Consider the following 21,028-nt stretch of genomic DNA (forward strand, 5'->3'; position numbering starts at 1 on the left):
ATATTTTCTTGGGCTTTACAATATTAAACTAATGCGGGCACTTAGTCGACGACATGTGAGGAGACGAGTGGTGGACGAAGTCGGGTCAAGGGACAACACACCAAAGCTAAGAGAATAGCTTTTTGCTAAAAAACAGGTCCACACACCGTGCGGATTAATGAAATGGACTTTAGAAACTTCAGCATCAAGCCCATACACTGTGTGGATTTTCGAAATGAAACTCATACGCTGTGTGGGCTCACTCCGGCTTTCTCCTTATTACAAGTTTGTCACTTCTTATTTACAATTCATGTCACCACCCTATTTACAAATTTTCCACCCTTTTACTCTTATCCCATTTTATTCTTAATTTTACCCTTTTAATTATTTATGTAATTTAGGCTTTATGTAATTTGTTAATTACGTTGTTGAGATGATATAAATTCATCTCTTTCTTTTTAATCAACTTAACTTTTAATTAATAAAAAATATATCTTCTCTTTAAAGCCTTGTTAAGGTTTTGCCATTTAAACAATGTGGATTTCACCATTCCTATAGATTTAGTCTTTGAAATATCGGGATTAACTTGTTCTAATTTAGTTGGAGAAGAATCCTCTTTGTTGATTTAAGATTAAAATCAATTCATTTAACAAAAATCCGTCATGATAAATGTGGTTAAAAAAAACCTTAACTAATGGACATTTCCAGTTTTGAGGTTGTGAATGGTAATTTTGAGCACACTATAAAAATGAGAAAGTTTAGTGACTATAATTATAATTTACCATTCTTTCTTTTTATTTTTGATAATTGAGAATGAAAATATAACGCATAAACTTTACTTATAGCTCTCTAATTTGCTGAATTACTTTTATATTCTAGGGTTAAGGTGCAAAAACACCTCTAACATTTTGTGTCAGAAGCAATTTTATCCCTAATGTTTAAAATTGTACAATTTTACCCTTAACGTTGGAAGTCAGAAGCAATTTTACCCCTAAAGTTGATAAATTGGATCAATTTGAGAAATAATCTATCAAACTGTCTTTTCGGTCATGAATTTTGTCATTTACCCTTCACACGTGCATCATTTTATCAATAATAAATCACAAACATATGTTGGGATGTGAAAAAAATAAAAAAATAAATACTGTCTTTTGTACGAATTGGACAAAAAAAATTCAAAAAATTCACCGAATTTATAAATATTAATATCCAATTCTATTATTAAATTATAAAAAACATGAAATCATTTTTTTTGAACAAATCGATATGCAATTGGTGCAAAATAAGGAACAAAAATATCTGTGTTTTATAATAGTGTCTGAAATTGACCCAAATTATCAACATTGGGGGTATGTCGCAAGTGCATGGTATACGCTTGTAGTAATAAAAGATATCGAACCCACAGGGAACGCTTTTTAACTAAAACTTTATTTAATTCGGTTTAGTCACGTGTTTAGGTTTAACAAAAGAATATCGTTTAATTGATTGAATTGGTTTTGGTAAATTAGGATTAGATAGAAGGATTATATTGAGTTTAGAGAACAGTTCCGTCTTTGTGGTTTTGATTACAAGACAGATATTTCCGCAATTGGAATAAAATAGAACGTATTTTCATAAAGCAAAGAAAACAACTTTAACTTTGTAAGATTATGGACATGTAACAATATAGCGATTTATTCAATTAAATGGCTTCGAACCATAGAAATCCCCCTGATGTTGAGGTGATTCCTACCTTAATCAAACTAGTGTTTTATGTCTGATAAGCCACGATCAGCGATCATGTCATCCATAAAAACTAAATCTGTCAAGTGTTCAACAAAGTTCTTATATGAATAAGATGGAATAGAACGTTTTAATAAAAACACCAATTTATCATTTTGAAAATCATTTTGTCAGAACAATATCAAAATAACAACAGTAAGAATGTATTGAATAAATAAGTATATCATTAATGAAATGTGAATTTTCACAAGTTAACAGAGAAGTAGAAACTTGGATAGCATTGTAACGAAAACTTTGAGATCCGGGTCGTCAATCTTTCTCTCAAACTCCGTAGGTTCGTCAAACCTCATGCGCTTCAGCCGTCAATTCTTCTCGCTGGATCTTCGGAATAGAGACTGATCTCGTCCACTACCAGAATGAAAACTAAACTAATACTGTTTATAACTAATCTAATAACAATTCGTGTACAACACGATTGTTTACATAGAAATGAAATCTAAACTTTCTGATTCTTTTCTGAATCAGAAACTCAACATAATAACTTTCTTCTCTAATTTCTCTAACTTTTTCCAACCTTGATTTCTGAAATGGATCACTTATTTATAGTTGTTGAAGGGTTGTAGATGACGGGTCGTGTCCGCTGGTGAAGGGTTGCTTTTATCCGAACGAACAGACGCGTTTTTCCGATTTAAACATGTGTTTTGTGTGCAGAAGGGTTCGCTGTCGCGACTGAGATTCTGAAAATCTCAGTCGCGACATGGGGTATAGGGATGAGTGAAAACTTCGTTTTTCTCCCGAGCTGGCCTCCGCAAGTCGCGACTGAGATTCTCAACATCTCAGTCGCGATAGAGAGATGTTTCCCTGTCTCTCGACTGCTTTTCGTCCTCCTTGAGCGTTCTTCTGACTGATATGCATTCTTGGTACGTTTTTTAGGTTTTTCCTCCATTTTAGCTCCGTTTGGCTTCGTTTTCGCTTCTATTTGGATTTAACCAAATAATTAAGTACCTTGCATCAAAGAAGTAAATAAAGACGTAAAAGTATTCCAAATGAATATAATTAGCACGATTTTAATGTAAATTTAACGTATTTATATATGATATTTTAGGTGTATTTTGGGCTTAACAAACTCCCACACTTAAGCTTTTGCTAGTCCCGAGCAAAATTTCACTGAATTTATTCTTTAATCAATCTCTTTATAAATACAACATATATCCATATATTCCTTTTTGAATTAGCTAAACCAAAAGATAAACTTTTCATGGTAAATTTATACGCAAAGTATCAAACTAGCTTGTGTAAAAGAGATATATTACTCGTCTTGTATTTCAATTTTTATATTGAAGTATTCGGGACGGTGTAAGCATGCATGTTTCCGAATCTTTCGTCTCAAGGCATTTCTAAGCACAAAATTTCCTTTCCCAAACCTAAAGTATTACAAATATAGATTTATTAAGAACTTAGGTTTAATATATTTGCTTAGTTACGCCCAAGATAAGGGTAGTCTCGATCGTAACTTTATACGCATTAATTTGCTTTCGTGTTCGTTTAAGAGGTACCGACCATGCCATGGGTGGACGCAATCGTTACTTAAAACTTTAAACATGTTTAATTTTTGTTTTAATTTTGAACGTTCCTTTCATACCTCGATTGTGATAAGGGTGGTCGCAATCGTGGCCAAAAGTAAACGGTACTTAATGTTCTTCCCTTTCATACCTCGATTGTGATAAGGTTGGTCTCAATCGTGGCCAAAAGTTAAGAATACGACTACTTGATTTAATTAACATGAAAATAAAATTGGGAAAGAAAAATAGCACATTCATCCTATATTGACTTGAAATTCAACATGTATTATGGCTAAAGTTTCCTTAAAAACTTCAATTGGTTTTTAATGTAAGACGAAAAATCATATCGAGCTAAAAAGCTAAAGTTGTTAGTTTGATTTATGCCTATAAACCTAATTGAAAATTGAAAATAAGATTTATATTTATCATGAATTCATGATAAAAAAATAGAGATTTGAAACTAAAGAAATTTTACTTATATACATTTACTCGAGACGTTTTGATAAAATCATATCGGAGATTTGTAAAAAAAAAAAAATTTTGTAAAAATATAGCCCGTATAGAAATATTATTTCTATCAATAATGATAACCTTAAAATATGCTTAACATTATTTTGAAAGTTAAATTGTTTGAAATATATGAAATCAAAAATATATGTTTATGAAAAATAGCTATTATTTTTGAAAAGTGTTTGCACATTATATGAAAATGTTGCAATTGTTTTTGAAAAAAATGTTGCATATTATACTTGAAAATTGAATAAAAATTGAATAACAATATGCATTTATACTTTAAATAAATAGCATTCATTCTCATTCGTTGCATTCATTCGTACTTTAAAAAATAAAATGATATATGAAATATCTCCTCCCACACTTAATTTGGACCATGTCCTCATAGGTGCAAAAAGCGATAAAACACGAAAAATAGTACGAAATTAAATCATACGAATGGGAATTAAAAAGATGGTACGATAACATGCAAACAAAATAATAAAAATAAATGTAACAAACATAATTAAAAATAATGTACCAAACTTAACAAAACATAATAACGAAAATGAGTGAAAGATAGAAAGGATAAAACCTATCAAGGTGAACTCGGAGGAGAAGGCGTAGTCTCAACTCCTTGGCGTCGGAAGAAAGATAGTAACCGGCGACGAGTAGATTTGTGCTCACGTCGCAATGTAGTGATATTGGCATCCACCGTGTTTATCCTCGAACTCATTTCGGTATTGGTGGCAACGACTTCATCTAACCGCAAATTCATGTGACGGTTATGCTCGTTCATTTGTTGCAAAACACGTTGCCATCCAACTTGTTCTTCATCATTTGGTTCTACATTTGCTTGCTCGTTGGTATTAACATCAACATTCTCTTCCTCCTCCTCCTCGTCTTCATCAAATTCCTCTTCATCCTCCTCATCATCATCTTGGGCACCTAAACCTTGAGAACCCGAGGCTTCACTACCCATGGTAGCAAAAACACGTCTTGTGCGATCCGCATAAGATATAAAAGCGGGCGGTCCCATTTTCTTCAATAAATTGGCCCTTTGAAGTGCCGTGAGATCCAAGAAAGGTAAACCAACATGAGGCATATTTTGATAATCCGCTAATTCACCTCGAGCGCCCAAAACAATACCGGTAATTAAATTACCCATAGGCACTTGCTTATTGCGGGACTTGGAAGCTCGAACTAAATTAGTAAATATCATCTCAATACTATCAATGGTCAAACCTTTAAAAATAGCATCTAACACAACCAAATCACGAACTTGCACTTTTGAACTTTCAACCCGACCAAATAAGGAGAATGATAAAACTTGTGAAAGAAGAATATACAATCATCCTTAAGTAGCTTACTAGATGTATTCTTTGGACTAAAAACATCTAAACCGGTTAAAGTATTACAAACCGTGTGTGAATCAAAAGGCTTGGGCTTGGAATAAAAATTCCGAGTAGGAAAACCAAACCAATGGTTCATGGCCGCATACCCAACGTCATAACGAACTCCATCACTACGAAAAGAGATAACTCCTTTCTTCCTCTCATAGGTTAAAGTAACCAAAAACTCAATAATATGCGATTTAAGACTAGGAAAACGCATACTAGCAAATCGTTTCCAACCAAGAACGGTAAGAAATTCATCAATACGCTCGGTAAAAGAAAGTGTTTTTACCGTGTCGGTGTCAAGAAAAAGCATGTCGACGAAATCTATTTGGACATTAGAAAATCGGCGATATTTGCATCCTTCGGCTTCCGACGCAATATCAAACGGTGCTCCATATTGAACCCGTAATCGATTGATCTCGGTTGCCTTAGCTTTGTTTGCAATGGTCTTTTGTCTAGGCATAGTGATTTGTTTGTGAAATTTGTGAATGGAAAGAAGAAAATATGAAAGGATGAAAGTTAGAAATAAAAATAATGGTGGTGAATTTGAGGAAGAAGAAGATGAATAGGGTAAATATTTATGGGGAAGATGAGTGAATCTTGGTATTGGGAAGAAAAAAAATGATGGATTGGTGTAAAAACAGGTGATTTAAATAGGTGTAAGTAATAGGTAGTGATTAGGATAGTTGAATAGGTAGTAAATAGAGTAGGAATAGGAAAAGAGAGTGAAATTTCGCCCAAATCCCGTCCCTGTAAGCCGCAAGTCGCGACTGAGATTTTCAAAATCTCAGTCGCGACAGCAAGTAGGGAGAGGGGCGAAATTTTGCTGAAATTTTTTTTCCACTGCTGTCTCAACTGAGATTTTGAAAAATCTGGGTAAAATTGGGACTGTTTTTGATGATTTTAACACTTCAAAACCAATTCCTTCGTGAAGTAAGTGACATTAATGTGAATATTAATCCCTGAAACTGAGATAAACAAAACTGAAATATTAAATTAAAGGAAAACCAAAGGTTGTTCCTTAAATGAAAGAAATAAACTAAGAAATTAATGCACTTTTATTCACTATTATAAACAATACCATAATATATATATTTACATAGAAACATAAAAAAAAACATAAATTACAAACACATACTCATATATATTAAAACAACAGAAACTCAAATTATATCCCTAAGTAGATGACAGACGACGTGCATTGGCCCTGTTAATCTTCGTTTGAATGAAGACTTGCCTCTCTGGTGCAGAAAGGAATGTTGGACCAGAACGGAAAACTCGTTTGACAAGTCCCTCGTTCTCCAAGAACTCGTAGTCTAGAATAGGGAATGGTTCTGTATCAGTCCAAGGGACAGAAATGGTTCCCTTGGCTCCTAAAATGATTCCACAAATGATGTTGGCGAACCCAATCTTCCGTTTCTTCGAACGGGAAGCAGCAACTAACCCCTCCATTAGAATCTTCGAGGAGTTCACTGAGTTGCCTTGGAAAATGTCGCCTAACACATAAAGATCAGTATCTTTCACAACATTGCTACTGACTCGACCAAAAAGGCTATGACAGAGGAATTTGTGCAGATACAGCATGGAATTAGAATTAATGGATTTGTTGAAGGCAATACGTGGATTGAATCGCCAAAATCCTGTTAGCATCCTCCATATGTCTCTAGAAGTCATATCCCTTCCAGGATGGTGTTGAGTTGTGTCTTGGGGTGGAAATCCAAATCAATTATGTAGTTTTGGATATCCAAAAGTGAATACCTCCCCCTCACAACGAAAACTGAGACGAACACGTCTCTTGTTGACGAACCTAACGGTGGAGAAAAATTCCAGAACCCAATTTCCAATTATAGGAAATTTCATAGAAACAAATTTGGTCCAACCCAAATTAGTCAGATAGCGATCAATGTCTTCGCTTATCCCGAGTTCCTCGTTTAGAAACTCGTCCAGATACATCATGCCAAAGAACTGAGCATATCTGAATTGCATAAAGCGTTTCCCCTCATCATGGTTATAAATGGGAAACCACGCACCATATCGATCGGAGATATCAACTTTCCCTTTTTGAGAAGAAGTATGGTTTTGAACATGTTTCAGAGACTTAGTCATGTCTGTGAGAGAAAAGAAAATGAAGTCTGTAGGATTTGAGAATTTGAGAAAGAAATTCAGAAAGATGAAATAAAATGGAAGAAGTCTGATCCTACAGAAATATATAAATCCTATAAGTGAAAGGTTGTGTCTGTTAGAAAGAAAAAAGGTGTCAAAGTGATACCTCCTTAATTCAACTAACAGAAATTTTAAAGAAGGAATACTGTAATCCCTTACAGTTATTTCAATTGTAAAAAGACAGAAAATCTCAACTGAGATTTTCGGAATCTCAACTGAGATTTCCAAATCCTGGAATATGAAAAAAAATCTCAACTGAGATTTCTGCATATGTAATTTCTCAATAACACTTAATACTTAATGAAATCATTTTCAAAACATGACTAAATTAAAATTTTAATGTTAACAAAACTCATTCGTACACAAAAAATAAATATATAAAAATAAATAAAAATTAAAGTAAATAAAATTAAAAAAAAATAAAAATAAATAGATTAAAATTACGAACATAAAATAAAAAAAAACTATAAATTAAAACATGAAAACTAAAGAAATTAATTTTCATAAAATTTATCCACGGATTCAATTGCTTGAATTGGAGCTCCGTCGAAGTAAATCTTGCAACGATTACCATTGACCTTAAATCGTTCGCCATTAGACTTTTCTAGCTCCAATGTTCCGTAATCAAATGTATTAACAACCAAAAATGGTCCAGCCCATCTAGATTTTAGTTTACCTGGAAATAATTTTAATCTCGAATTAAAAAGTAAGACCTTATCCCCAACATTAAAGTTTTTAATTTTGATTTTGGTATCATGCCACTTTTTAATTTTCTCCTTATAAATTCTTGCATTTTCGTAGGACAAATAGCGTAATTCATCCAACTCGTTTAAGTCAAACAAACGCTTTTTCCATGCGCTTTGCAAATCATAATTAAGGGTTTTTATAGCCCAATATGCTTTATGTTCTAATTCAACCGGAAAATGACAAGCTTTACCATAGACTAATCTATAAGGTGTCATCCCGATAGGCGTTTTAAATGCAGTACGGTATGCCCATAATGCATCGTTAAGTTTATGTGCCTAGTCTCTTCTAGAAGACGAAACTGTTTTCTCAAGTATCCATTTGAGTTCTCTATTTGAAATTTCTGCTTGACCATTCGTTTGAGGATGGTATGGTGTAGAGATACGATGGTATACTCCGTATTTTCTCATAAGTGACTCAAAAGCTCTATTTACGAAATGGGTACCACCGTCGCTTACCATAACCCTAGGAACTCCAAATCGACAGAATATTGAATTTAAAAACTTAACAACTACTTTAGAATCATTTGTCGGGGTTGCAATTGCTTCAACCCACTTTGAAACATAATCTACGGCTACTAATATGTAATTTTTGCCAAAAGAAGGAGGAAAAGGACCCATGAAATCAATTCCCCATACGTCGAAGATTTCAACTTCCAATATGTTCGTAAGAGGCATCTCATCTTTCCTTCCTATATTCCCTGTTCTTTGACACTTATCACAGTGGATAATAAATGAACGGACATCTTTAAACAGAGTAGGCCAAAAGAATCCGCATTCAAGTATTCTAGCTGCTGTTTTGCTTACGCTATTATGACCTCCGTAAGCGCTAGCATGACATTCTAACATTATAGAGTCATATTCAAACTCACTAACACATCTCCTAAATATTCCATCGCCGCATGTTTTGAACAAGAATGGATCTTCCCAAAAATATTTCTTAACTTCTGAAAAGAATTTCTTCTTTTGCTGAGAAGTCAATCCATCTGGCATAACATGTGCGGCTAAGTAATTGGCTATATCCGCATACCACGGAGCTATGACACTTTGTACTTGCATGAGATGTTCATCGGGGAAATCATCTCGAATGCCTGATGTTTCACCGATGGGACCGTTTTCATCCTCAAGTCTTGATAGATGATCGGCGACCAGGTTTTCAACTCCCTTTTTGTCTTTAATCTCAATGTCAAATTCTTGCAATAGTAAAACCCATCTAATAAGACGTGGTTTTGCATCTTTCTTAGCAAATAAATATCGTAAAGCTGCATGATCAGTATAAATGATGACTTTAGATCCTAACAAATAAGATCCGAACTTATCACATGCAAAAACTACTGCTAACATTTCTTTTTCAGTTGTGGTGTAATTTAGCTGTGCACCGGACAAAGTGTGACTCGCATAATATATAACATGAAGTTTCTTATCCTTCCTTTGACCTAATACACATCCTACAGCTAAGTCACTCGCATCACACATAATTTCGAAAGGTAGATTCCAATCGGGTTTCGATATTATAGGTGTACTGACTAAAGCCGTTTTCAAGGTATTGAAAGCTTGTAAACAATCCTTATTAAAATCAAAAGTTGAATCCTTCATAAGCAAATTAGTAAGTGGTTTGGAGATTACAGAAAAGTTCTTTATAAACCTTCTGTAAAAACCTGCATGACCTAAAAATGATCTTACTCCCTTAACAGTGGTTGGTGGGGGTAATTTTTCTATAACTGAAGTCTTTGCTCTGTCCACTTCTAAACCTTTTTCAAAAATCTTATGACCTAAAACAATTCCTTCGTCTACCATGAAACGACATTTTTCCCAATTTAATACTAAATTCGTTTCCTCACATCTAGACAATACTTTATCTAAGTTTTGTAAACATGCATCGAAAGAATCTCCATAAACTGAAAAATCATCCATGAAAACTTCCATTATATCTTCAATGAAGTCATTAAAAATTGCTGTCATACATCATTGAAATGTTGCTGGTGCATTACATAGACCAAAAGGCATTCTCCTATATGCAAATGTTCTGTAAGGACATGTGAAGGTTGTTTTATCTTGGTCATCCGGGTAAATGTAAATTTGAAAGAATCCGGAGTAACCGTCTAGGAAACAGTAAAATGCATGACCGGCTATCCTTTCGATCATTTGATCAATGAAAGGTAGAGGAAAATGATCTTTCCTAGTAGCTTTATTTAGGTTCCTATAGTCTATACAAACCCTCCAACCAGTGGTGGTTCGTGTAGGTATCATTTCACCTTCATCATTTCTTACAACAGTTATGCCTCCCTTTTAGGTACACAATGGATTGGACTAACCCATTCACTATCCGAGATCGGATAAATGATTCCATTGTCTAAAAGTTTAGTAATCTCATTTTTTACTACTTCTTTCATGTTCGGATTTAAGCGTCTTTGCCTATCCGCTTTAGGTGGCTTATCCTCTTCTAAGTGAATTCTATGCATTACTATACTAGGATTAATTCCTTTTAGGTCTGAAATTTTCCATCCCATACTTCCTATCCTATTTCTATTCTTTCAATTTTTCTTATTGATCGCTTGTTAATTTGTTAGAAATAATTATAGGTAGAGAATCGCCTTCGCCTAAGAAAGCGTACCTCAAATGACTGGGTAACTCTTTAAGTTCTAATTTAGGGGGTGTTACAATTGAAGGCGGAACTGGTCCATCTTCTTTAATCAAAGGCTCTGGGTCCTTATCATCTAATTCCTCATCTATTATAGGTTCAATCATTTCTTCACTTTGAATTACATCATTGACACATTCCTCGACTAAATCAAGTTTCATACAAGTGAATTCCTCCATAGGGTATTTCATCGCTTTGTTCATGTTAAACTCGACCTTATCTTCTCCTATCCTTAAAACTACCTTCCCTTCCGACACATCTACTAGAGCGCGTCCCGTGTTCATAAACGGTCTACCGAAAATTAAAGGGCAGTTTACATCATATGCAAAGTCTAATATAACAAAATCGGTAGGAAAAATAAATTTATCGACTTTGATTAAAACATCTTCAATTATACCATATGGCCTTTTAGTGGTTTGATCCGCTAATTGCAAAACCATATTGGTACGTTTGATATCTTCTTCTAAACCTAACTTGTTAAAAATAGACAATGGCATTAAGTTTATACTTGCTCCTAAATCACAAAGACAACTTGGGAATTCAATATCTCCCAACTTCCACGGAATAGTAAAACATCCGGGATCCTTGAGTTTAGTGGGCAAATTACTTGATACTATTGAACTACAGTCTTCAGTTAACGAAATGGATGAAATTCCTTCCCAACTGATTTTCTTTGAAATCAAATCTTTTAAAAACTTACTGTAGTTAGGAATTTGTGTGATTGCATCCATAAATGTCAAATTGATGTGCAAATTTTTAAGTTTATTCAAAAACGTTAGAAGTTGTTTATCATAGTCCTTATTTCGGACTTTGTGTGGAAAAGGTGGTTTGGGTACAAAAGTTTTGGTACTTGCGTCAAATGGTGAACTATTTGTGTTTAAGATATCTTCTTTGGACTTTGGTAAATCAGTTCCCGGTAATGTTACATCTTTGGGCATTTCAGGCCCTTGATAATTTTTTCCTGAACAAAGAGTAATAGCCTTCACCTGCTCTTTCGGATTTTCTTCCGTATGGCTGGGAAGACTTCCCTCTTTTCGGGATGGAATTGATTTAGCAAGTTGACCAATTTGAATCTCCAAATTATGGATGCTAGATGAGTGGTTTTTAATAAGCTGATCGAATTTATTTTCGATCCGTTTAAAACCATCGTCGTGATTACTTATTTTTCCACTGATAGCATCTATAAACTTGTCGATTTTAGAAGATAAAGTGCTAATCGTATCTCTTGACTGATTTTGATAATTAGTGGTACGATTTTGATTAGCACTTGTATTATTGTTACTGTTATCTTTCCAGTTAAAGTTAGGATGATTCCTCCATCCAGCATTATAGGTATTAGAATAAGGATTATTAGTTTGGTTTTGCCCTTGGACAAAATTTACCTGTTCGATCTCACTCATATTTTCGTAGTCCATATTCGTTTGGACTGGATTACCATTGGTATCGCGTGGTGCCATAAACTTGTCAATTTTGTGCGATAAAGCAGAAAATTGGGCTTGTAGCATCGCGACTGGATCAAGTTCAACTATACCTTTAACTGATGGTGTGGTTGAGGATGATGGTTTTGCCACCGGCATATGTCCACGTTCCGCGGGCCACATACTGCTGTTGATTTCCATTTGCTCCAAAAGTTCTCTCGCTTGGGCTGATGTTTTCTTCATAAATAGCCCTCCCGACATAGCATCTAATGAACCCCTAGTTGTAGGATTTAGTCCATTGTAAAATGTTTGCATTAAAAGTTCAGCGGGTAATTGGTGGTGTGGGCATAAACGTTGAAGTTTTTTAAAACGTTCCCAAGTTTCATAAAGAGTCTCATTGTCATTTTGAGAAAAAGATGTTAACTCCTTTATGACTCTTGCGGTTTTTGCTAAAGGAAAATATTTAGATAAAAACGCTTGGGCTAATTGTTCCCAAGTGGCAAAAGTTGCGGCTGGCATAGAAGTTAGCCATTCTTTGGCTCTGTCCTTCAAGGTGAAGGGAAAGAGGCGAAGTTTGATTGCTTCTGCAGTCACATCTGGAATTTTAAAAGTGTCACAAATTTCAAGGAAATTTGTTAAGTGGGTGTTAGGATTTTCGTTAGGTAACCCGTAAAATGTTACATTATTTTGCAACATATTAAGCAAAGCTGGCTTAATTTCAAATTGATTTGCGGTGATTCTGGGTCTAACGATACTATTGGTTACACCGGCCACACCTGGCCTAGCGTATTCCATAAGTGTTGGTGGGTCTGCCATTTTTTCTGGCTCGGTATATGTTTTTACTGGGGTCTTATTTTTGTTTTTCTTATTTTTCTTGTTCTTCCTAATGGTTTTCTCAATTTCTGGGTCTATAGGGTCTGGTACAATGCCTGAACTTCGAGAACTGCGCATGAACCTGAAATCTTGCACGAACCGAAACTACCTACAAAACAGAATTTTGAAAAATAAATAAATTAGTAAATGAAAACTATTAAATTATAAAAGTTAAAATAAGTATGTTTAAACCTAGATTCGAAATAAAACACGAAAAATTTAAAATTTTGTCAAAAATTTTGGCGTTCCCCGGCAACGGCGCCAAAAACTTGTTGAGCGATTTCCGCAAGTGCACGGTATACGCTTGTAGTAATAAAAGATATCGAACCCACAGGGAACGCTTTTTAACTAAAACTTTATTTAATTCGGTTTAGTCACGTGTTTAGGTTTAACAAAAGAATATCGTTTAATTGATTGAATTGGTTTTGGTAAATTAGGATTAGATAGAAGGATTATATTGAGTTTAGAGAACAGTTCCGTCTTTGTGGTTTTGATTACAAGACAGATATTTCCGCAATTGGAATAAAATAGAACGTATTTTCATAAAGCAAAGAAAACAACTTTAACTTTGTAAGATTATGGACATGTAACAATATAGCGATTTATTCAATTAAATGGCTTCGAACCATAGAAATCCCCCTGATGTTGAGGTGATTCCTACCTTAATCAAACTAGTGTTTTATGTCTGATAAGCCGCGATCAGCGATCATGTCATCCATAAAAACTAAATCTGTCAAGTGTTCAACAAAGTTCTTATATGAATAAGATGGAATAGAATGTTTTAATAAAAACACCAATTTATCATTTTGAAAATCATTTTGTCAGAACAATATCAAAATAACAACAGTAAGAATGTATTGAATAAATAAGTATATCATTAATGAAATGTGAATTTTCACAAGTTAACAGAGAAGTAGAAACTTGGATAGCATTGTAACGAAAACTTTGAGATCCGGGTCGTCAATCTTTCTCTCAAACTCCGTAGGTTCGTCAAACCTCATGCGCTTCAGCCATCAATTCTTCTCGCTGGATCTTCGGAATAGAGACTGATCTCGTCCACTACCAGAATGAAAACTAAACTAATACTGTTTATAACTAATCTAATAACAATTCGTGTACAACACGATTGTTTACATAGAAATGAAATCTAAACTTTCTGATTCTTTTCTGAATCAGAAACTCAACATAATAACTTTCTTCTCTAATTTCTCTAACTTTTTCCAACCTTGATTTCTGAAATGGATCACTTATTTATAGTTGTTGAAGGGTTGTAAATGACGGGTCCTGTCCGCTGGTGAAGGGTTGCTTTTATCCGAACGAACAGACGCGTTTTTTCGATTTAAACATGTGTTTTGTGTGCAGAAGGGTTCACTGTCGCGACTGAGATTCTAAAAATCTCAGTCGCGACAGGGGGTATAGGGACGAGTGAAAACTTCGTTTTTCTCCCGAGCTGGCCTCCGCAAGTCGCGACTGAGATTCTTAAAATCTCAGTCGCGACAGAGAGATGTTTCCATATCTCTCGACTGCTTTTCGTCCTCCTTGAGCGTTCTTCTGACTGATATGCATTCTTGGTACGATTTTTAGGTTTTTCCTCCATTTTAGCTCCGTTTTGGCTTCGTTTTCGCTCCTATTTGGATTTAACCAAATAATTAAGTACCTTGCATCAAAGAAGTAAATAAGACGTAAAAGTATTCCAAATGAATATAATTAGCACGATTTCAATGTAAATTTAACGTATTTATATATGATATTTTAGGTATATTTTGGGCTTAACAGGGTAAAATTGCACCATTTTAGACGTTAAGGGTAAAATTGCTCCTGACCTAAAACGTTAAGGGTATTTTTGCACCTTAACCCTATATTTTAATTACTCTACATCTTTTCAACTTACTAGAAATATCACACTACTTTCTGGTGAAATTGGTTACAATTAGGGTTGTAAATGTAAATGTGAACAAATTTATTCTTTACCAATAGAGATTCACCCTAACGAGAATGATAAAGGGTTTAAACCTTTTTCTATTATTCTTATTTTATTACATACTATCTTTGAAATAACGCATTTTAAAATAATGAAGGATTAAATTTTTAACAACTATTTACAATTATATATTTTTGCTCCTGATGAGAGCCGTCCCTTCCAAGTAAAGGGTTAGGGTTTGTTTATCTTCGACGGAAATTCACTATTCCAGCCGCCGGTCGGTGGATAAGGAGACTAAATCGTAAAATATGGATGATGGTAAAATATGGATGATGGAACTGATCAAACGCGCAACAACGATGAAGGGCTTGAGTTCCAGGAAGACGGTCTTCAACAGGGTGGAGAAAACTTCGAACTATGCCTAGTAGGATCGCTGATCACAAATAAAACATTCAACTTCAATGTCTTCAAGAGTAGGATGGCAAGTATATGGAGACCAGGGAGGGGACTTACGGTTACAGAACTAGGGGGAAAATTGATCTTATTCCGATTCTACCATAACCACGACCTCAGCTGGGTGATGGAAGGGTGCCCTTGGTCGTTTGACAATAACTTACTTGCTCTACAAGTTATTACACTATGATCAGACCCCAGCAATGTTCAGCTTCATATGGTAAAATTCTGGATTCAGATTCACGGACTACCGAATTCGTTTCACACGGAGACGGTGGGCCAGGCTATCAGACAGTTTATTGGCTCTTTTGTTTTGATGGATAACAGACGCAAAAGGGTGATGGATAGAACAATCCTGTGAATTCGAGTATGCATCGACATACGACAACCGCTGAAAATAGGGAAAAAGGTACGCAGAATAGGTGGGGATTGGATCATGGCTTCGTTCAAATACGAAAAACTACCCACGTTTTGCTTCATATGCGGACTGATAGGGCATATTGATCGCCATTGTGTTAAGTATTTTGAACATCCAATTGAGGCTATTGTCCGACAGTGGGACGCCAGCATTCGTGCACCAAACAGGAGAAATAATTCACTAGGGGGAGAGAGGTGGCTAAGAGAAGAGGATGAAGAAACAGAAAACTGGCAGGTGAAAGTGAGTAATCGGACAGCAGGGCCGGCTAATCTTAGCTTCCTTTTCAAAAATTTGGGGATGAGAGGCAAAGCACATGAGGAGGAGGATCAGGGTGAAGATGAGGAAGGTAGTGGGATAACCTTTGGGGCCAACACAAGAAAAGACGTAGAGCAGATGTGGAAGGGCCGAGTGGGGAGAATTTGAATGTTTTTATGAAAACAGGGAGAGGGGGAGAAGAGGGTAATGAAGAACGACAGAACGATGACAAGGTGTCCGGTCCAAAAAACGGAGCACAGGTAGGCCCAACAGGGGGGGGGGGTCTGCACATTAAGATGAGAATTTTGAGTTGGAACTGCCGGGGGCTAGGAAGCGCCAAGGCAGTTCCCATCCTTTGTGAGCTTGTTAGAGTTCACAAACCCGAAGTTATTTTTTTGTTTGAGACATTGGTATGTAAAACTCGTATTGAGGTAGCTATTTTAACATCGACTGTCAGGGTCGTAGTGAAGGGTTGTGCGTGTTTTGGAAGGAATCTCAATTATGTTCACTCTTATCATTTTCAAATAATCACATTGATTTGGAAGTGAATGACTGGCAGCAGGGTAGATGGAGAGTAACAGGGTTCTATGGATTTCCAGAAAGAAGTAGAAGAAGGGCGTGTTGGGATTTGATGCGGTCAATTGCAAACAATTCAAATCTCCCGTGGTCAATCCTTGGGGATTTTAATGATCTCCTCTCGCCTAATGAAAAATCCGGGATACATGGCCACCCAAATTGGTGCTTGAATGGGTTCAGAAAGGCAGTAAGTGATTTGTGGTTTACTTGATATACCGATGATGAGATATCACTTCACCTGGATTCGACATAGAGGAAAAGATAATGAAGTGCAGGAAAAACTTGATAGGGCCCTTGCTAATGCGGATTGGCTACCATTATTCCCCCATGCTTCATGTGTTAATACTATGGCGCCTACATCAGACCACAATCCGATTCTCCTCAAAACTGAACCAGAGATACTCAATCGGATGGCAAAGAGGTTTGTTTTCGAAAACAAATGGTTACGTGAGGATGAGCTTAGCGCAAAGGTGCAGCAGGGCTGGGCTGCGGTAGGCGCAATGCCGGTTCTCGGCCGGCTAAAGGCCATTGCCACTACGCTGAACGATTGGGGGATTGGGCTGCTAAGAAAGGAGAGGGAAGAAATCAGGACTGATACTGCTCAACTTGAACAACTGAGAAATATGAATTCGATACAAACAGCAGCAGAATATGAGTTGACAAGACAAAAAGTGGTTGATGGGCTTCTAAAAATAGAGGATCACTGGAAGCAAAGAGTGAAAGCCCAATGGCTTCAGGATGGCGACTCGAATACCAAACTTTTTCACGCTATTGCTAATGGAAGACGAAAAAGGAATGCCATTAACAAATTACAAAGACCTGATGGATCCTGGACGTCAAACCGCGAAGAGATTTGTGGCATGGCGCAGAAGTACTTTGAGGAGCTGTTCGCAGCGGAAGGGAATGACTTTGACCTGGTGACATCAGTGATAACACCAAAGGTTACTGTGTAGGATAATGGCAAGTTAATGGCGCCATTCACCATTGAAGAATTCAGAATTGCACTATTTGATATGCATCCAGACAAAGCGCCTAGACTAGATGGTTTCAATGCAAAATTAATCCAAAAGTTCTGGAACTTGGTTGGCACGGAGATCTTTCAGGCAGGGATACAATGGCTGCAATCAGGTAGTTTTCCTCCAGAATTAAATCATTCTATTATTGCTCTCATCCCAAAATGTGAACAACCGGCCATGATGAAAGACCTTCGGCCTATCGCCCTGTGCAATGTAATATAAAATTATTTCAAAGGTCTTAGCAAATAGAATGATGAAATTCCTCCCTAGCATTATCTCTGAGAATCAGTCAGCATTTATCAAAGGCAGGTCAATCCATGATAATGTTCTTATAGCATTTGAGCTAATCCATAGCATGAAGAAGAATGTAAGGAAGAAGAAAGGTGAGGTTGCCCTCAAAATTGATATGAGCAAGGCCTATGATAGGGTCGATTGGGATTATTTGGCAGCCGTGTTAAGGAAATTGGGATTTGCAGAGGGATGGATCAAATATGTGATGCTTTGCGTGACCTCAGTGACATACTCAATCAAGGTGAATGACAGACTCGTAGGGCCGTTCTCCCCGCATAGAGGCTTGAGACATGGCGATCCATTATCACCATATCTCTTTCTCTTCTGTGTTGAAGGTCTGTCTGCGCTGATCTCGGATTCTGAAAAAAAGGGTTCATCCATGGGGTAAGAGTATGTCGAAGAGCACCTCCAATTTCCCATTTACTATTCAGAGATGATGCCTTCCTCTTCTGTAGAGCGAATCTGGAGGAATGTAGAGAAGTGAAGAGGATTTTGAAAGTATATGAAGTGGCCTCGGGTCAAACAGTGAACTTCACAAAATCCGATATTCTGTGTAGCAGTAACACCCACCCCCAACTGGCGGACGAGATATCTAGTATTTTGGAAGTGCACCAACCTTTGAATACTGGACGCTATTCAGGGCTTCCATCACTTGTTAGAAGGAAGAAGAGAGTAATTTTTGCCCAGTTAAAAGACAGATTGTGGAAGAAATTGCAAGCTTGGAGAGCTAAGCCATTGTCTAAGGCAGGTAGAGCAATATTAATCAGAGCAGCTGGGCAAGCATTACTGCTGTACTACATGAGCGTCTTTATGATCCCAGTGTCAACAGCATAGGAATTACAAAGAATGCTCAATTCATTCTGGTGGGAAAATAACAAAGATGGCGCACGAGGCATCAACTGGATGGCTTGGGAGAAGCTATGTATTCCAAAAGAAGGAGGAGGATTGGGCTTCAGAGATCTCAGTGCCTTCAACTTAGCAATGCTGGAAAAACAAGGATGGCATCTACAGTCATCACCTGGATCGCTGGTCAGTAAGATCTTTAAAGCTAAATACTACCTAGAGGGGGACTTTCTAAAAGCTAAATTGGGCTCTGCGCCCAGCTTCATATGGCGGAGCATTTGGGGATCTCAGGTTTTGCTAAAGCATGGTGGGAGATGGAAAATTGGAGATGGTAGCTCAGTAAAGGTCAGGAATGAGCCGTGGCTTCGAGATCCGGATATACATAAAATTTCGACTCCTGTGATTGAGGGATTGGAGGAACTAAGAGTCTACGACTTATTTATACCGAACTCTAAAGAATGGGATGTGGAGATGCTTCAAAAAATATTTACTGAATAGGACATAGCTGTAATTCTGAGGTCTGCGGTCAGAACAAGTGCAAAAAGTGATCAGTTTATCTGGGGAAGGTCGAAGAATGGCTGGTATACGGTTAAAAGTGCGTACTGGTTGGCGATGGAGGTAATAGCGGACCGAAATGATTTAAGAAAGGAAGGCAGTTGGCATGATATTTGGGAGTCTGCTGTACCTCAAAAGGTGGGATACTTCTGCTGGCGACTGTCTCGTGATTGCATCCCGACGAGAGTCCGACTTTGTAATAAAGGCATCGATATGCCAGGAGATTGTGTGGTCTGTGCAGGAGACATAGAAGATATCTGGCACTTATTTATTCTATGTCCGAAGGTGAGAGAGATGTGGCGAGAGGCGGGCCTAATCGAGACAATCAATCGAATTGGGGAGCACGCTGAGAACTTCACGTCTTTCTTTTTTAATATGTGCGGTCTGGGCAAAAGGAATTATTCATGATGTTGCTTTGGGGCTGGTGGAAGGTGAGAAACACCTTATTATGGAAAAAGCAGACCAGTACCAGTACAGTATATCGTAAGGGAAGCAAGACGGATGCTTAAGGAGTGGGAACAGGCTCAATTGAGAAGGAATGCGCCTGATGCTCCTGTGCAACTGAATTGTCGAAGAAATTGGCACAGACCGCCTGCTGGTGCAATGTCCTGCTGTACTGATATGAGCAGCTTTACAATCCTTGGAAAAACCGGCTGTGCTGCGGTAATTCGCGATGCCGAGGGAGATTTCGTCGCAGCTCGGATGAACAACGTGGATGGCCTAATGAAAGTTAGAGAAGGAGAAACCTGGGCGTTGCTACAAGCGATGCAGTGGGCTCGAAATCTGAATTACAACGATGTAATATTTGAATCTGACTCCCTCTCAACGGTTAATGCAATACAGTCTAGTTCGGTCGACCTTTCGGAGTTTGGGGACCTCGTGCAAGAATGTCGAAACCTCCTAGCTCTTAACAACGGCTTTGCAATCCGTTTTATCTATCGGCAAGCAAATAGCTTAGCTCATGCCTTGGTTAGAGCGGCTCCACAATATGCCTGCCCGTCCTATTTTGATATTATTCCTGCTTTCATTTTACATTCTGTATTATTTTTTTGTCGAACCACTAATTAATAAAGCAATTTACCTTCAAAAAAAAAAAATTTGAAGGATTAACGTTTATATTTATAATAATTCGCAAACTAATATGAATGGTAAAGTAATACAAATTTACTCAATCATAATATAAGGGGGAAATGAAGAATTATCCATAAGAAAAGAAAAGATAATTCTTTTTGGGCAAAAATCAATATAAGGTCCTGATCTTTCATTTTTTGGTTCATTAAGCCCTTGATATTTTATTTGGATACATTAAGCCACTGCTCTTTTATTTTTGGCCAAAAAAAGTAATTTTGAACATAAAATTCGGTTGACGGACTGTTATTCATTGTGACTGCATTCGAAATTTGTATTTTTTCACTATTTGAAATAGCTTTGGATGTGTAATTTGGTTATAATAAAACTGCAAAAAACCTTAATTCAAACTGTAAAAAAATATTTTTTTAATAATTTCAAATACATATGAATTTAATAACGTCTTTTTAACAGAATTACATATTCACAACTTATTAATTTGGTCATCAAAGGCTTAGTGAGGCCAAAAATAAAAGATCGGGGGCTTAATATATCCAAATAAAAGATTAAGAGCTTAATGAACCAAAAAGTGAAATATCAGGGACCTAATGATGCTTTTTGCCTTCTTTTTGCAAAATAGAG

The 21,028-nt window shown here is 36.6% G+C and overlaps 1 non-coding gene across 1 annotated transcript; it reads left to right on the forward strand.

Moving 5' to 3' along the window:
• The first annotated feature begins 12,448 nt into the window (after window positions 1-12,448).
• On the forward strand, window positions 12,449-12,555 carry LOC136228299 (small nucleolar RNA R71). The gene has a single exon (XR_010688628.1). It is a non-coding gene; the product is annotated as a small nucleolar RNA R71 (small nucleolar RNA).
• Window positions 12,556-21,028: the final 8,473 nt, after the last annotated feature.

Source organism: Euphorbia lathyris, chromosome 4 (genome assembly GCF_963576675.1).
Source record: "Euphorbia lathyris chromosome 4, ddEupLath1.1, whole genome shotgun sequence".
Taxonomy (NCBI): Eukaryota; Viridiplantae; Streptophyta; class Magnoliopsida; order Malpighiales; family Euphorbiaceae; genus Euphorbia; species Euphorbia lathyris.